The following is a 2,616-nucleotide window of genomic DNA, read 5'->3' as shown; positions in this document are numbered from 1 at the left end:
TTGTAAACCACTACACTTAGTCCCTGAGATCAGCACCCAACTTACTCATTGTTCTATTGAACTTAGGATTAGTTAGGTTTATAAATATTATCTTTGGTAGTTAAGGACCCAATCCTTGGTGTGCCTACCAAATTTTGGCACCATTGTTAGGGACATAGTTACGGTAGTGAACCAAATCTTACTATAGTTTACTACATGATTTTTAGTTTCTTTTGTTTTTATTTTGTTTTTATTTTTGTTTGATATTTGAAGTCTTGAGATTTTGTGCTAAATTATGTATGCAGGGTTTGGGATCTCTAGATCCCGAACTAGTGCCTATAGACCCTGAGATTGATAGATCCCATAGGTCGATTAGGAAATCTACTTCTAGTCCAGAATTAGTAAAGTCCTCTGATTCTAAAGCCATGGTCGAACACCAATCGGCTCCCACTTTCCATAATCCAAACCAAAATTTGGAACCTCTTGATACTTGTCGACTTGCACAGGAAGAGCAACCTATTCGGCTCCTTAGGGACTATTTCGCATCCAATGCTTACACTTTGCCGTCTTGCATCCAGTTCCTAGATGTCGAGGCAATGCAATTCGAATTCAAGACCTCAACCATCTTGTTGCTTCCTAACTTCTTTGGGAATTCAACTAAAAATTCATATAATCATCTTGATGAGTTCCTTGAAATTCGCTCCACCATCCGCATATCCAACTTTGGTGACGATGCCCTCCACCTTAGGCTATTTCCATTCTCTCTAAAGGACAAAACTAAATGATAGCTTAATTCTTTAGAGCTGAACTCGGTGACCACGTGGGCCACCATGCAACATGAATTCCTCAAAAAGTTCTTCCTCATTTGGAACACTAACCAGCTTAGGAATACTAACACCAGTTTCTCACAGATAGATAGTGAGCACTTTTTCGAGACATGGGAGCGTTTTAGGGACCTTTTGCATAAATTCCCACATCATCAAGTCCTTAAGTGGCAATTAGTTGAAACATTCTGTGAGGGATTAGCTGAGCATGATAGATCCAAGGTCGATGCATCATGTGGGGCTACTTTCCTCATAAAGCATGAGAGTGAGGCTTGGATTCTCATGGAGACCCTCACCATGAATTATTAGCAGCATACTGTCACTGCTCATAGTCCTTATGAAGCTTCTTCTTCCAATTCTAAGGGATTTTACGAGCTAACCACCAACCATTACCTTGCACCCACTTTGCACACCATTGTTAAGAAACTTGATTAGGTCTTGTCCTTAGGACAACCACCTTAGTTGGTGGCGTGTGTAGTGTCGTGTGTCATATGCTTCGATCCCTCTCACACCTACTATACCTACCCCCATGCGCCTCTCACACTTGAGTTTGTGCAGGAAGAAGTTAAACCCACCTATAATTGGTGTGACATACCAGCCAATGATCCATACTCTAGTAAGTACAATCCTTGGTGGAGTAGATATCCTAAATTCTCCTGGAGGCCACAAGCTTTGGATTTTCTATCCCAAAGACCTCAGCAATCACCAAATGCTCCACCTTCTTGAATATTTTAAAACTAAAATCAGCAAAATCCTTCCATGCCTGCACCCCATCAACTAGCTTATAAACCACCACCTCCTCATCAGTCTCAATATGATTGCTCCTTTATTGGATATGATGTTAAAAGCCCTTAAGGGTATCGAGGCCGATCGTTAGGTTGATTGGCAATATTGAAAACCAAGGTGTAGTCCCAAGAGTGGGGTGAATTGGATTTAAAAAATTCTTTTAATTATTTTAAATAAAATCTTGACTTCTTGTTGATTTATCAAATACACAATAAATACTTTAAAAAAATATTCAATCCACAACCATATACCAACAAAGTACTTAACCAATTTGTCAATCAATCAACCACAATATTCAAACTAAGATATATGATTCAGCTTTTGCTTGCTTGCAGCCCTGTATATATGAAAGTTTGATTCAAGCCCTGTGGTTAATACAAGCCCTGGGATAATGAATTTTCTTTCTTAAAATGGAGGGAAATATAAAATCCAATACTCTTTCCAAAATCTTAGAAATTAAATAAACTTTCAGTTAAAGAGTCTTTGGGTGTTTCACCGATCAACGTACTCTCTTACGGTTTCTGCAAAGTATGGATCAACCAACATACTCCCTTTCGGTTTTCGCAACCCCAAAAAAAAATTAAGCTTAAGTTTATTTAATATCTAATCCACGTAGTGTATATGATTAAAGTGTTTAAAGCATCCACGCAGTTTATATATGTTGAAAGTAAAGAAAGTAAGGGAAAGAGAGAGAGACATCATATTTTTACGAGGTTTGTCTTATTCCCAGCCTATGTCCTCACCTTTAGCACACCACCAAAGAATTCACTAAAACCAGTTCCTTTCCAGGTGGAACAACACCGTAACACACTCCTTCAGTAGGCTAGAGCCCGCCTCTCCAAGTGATATCCCCTCACTCGGTCACTCCTTCAATTAGGCTAGAGCAACACCTCTCTAAGCAATACCCCATGCTTTGCCAATGATCCAAACACCTTGAATCATCCAAGAACTATAAAATATATGACATAAACATTGCGTACAAGAACACTCTCAAGACAGAGTAGATTAGTACAAATTCAATACTATG

The 2,616-nt window shown here is 38.9% G+C and overlaps 1 non-coding gene across 1 annotated transcript; it reads right to left on the bottom strand.

Annotated features, from left to right (window-relative positions):
- Positions 1-858: 858 nt before the first annotated feature.
- Positions 859-964, bottom strand: LOC131158964 (small nucleolar RNA R71). The gene has a single exon (XR_009137581.1). It is a non-coding gene; the product is annotated as a small nucleolar RNA R71 (small nucleolar RNA).
- Positions 965-2,616: the final 1,652 nt, after the last annotated feature.

This window comes from Malania oleifera, chromosome 6 (genome assembly GCF_029873635.1).
Source record: "Malania oleifera isolate guangnan ecotype guangnan chromosome 6, ASM2987363v1, whole genome shotgun sequence".
In the NCBI taxonomy this organism is placed as follows: domain Eukaryota; kingdom Viridiplantae; phylum Streptophyta; class Magnoliopsida; order Santalales; family Ximeniaceae; genus Malania; species Malania oleifera.
This window is presented reverse-complemented; position numbering and strand designations above follow the sequence as displayed.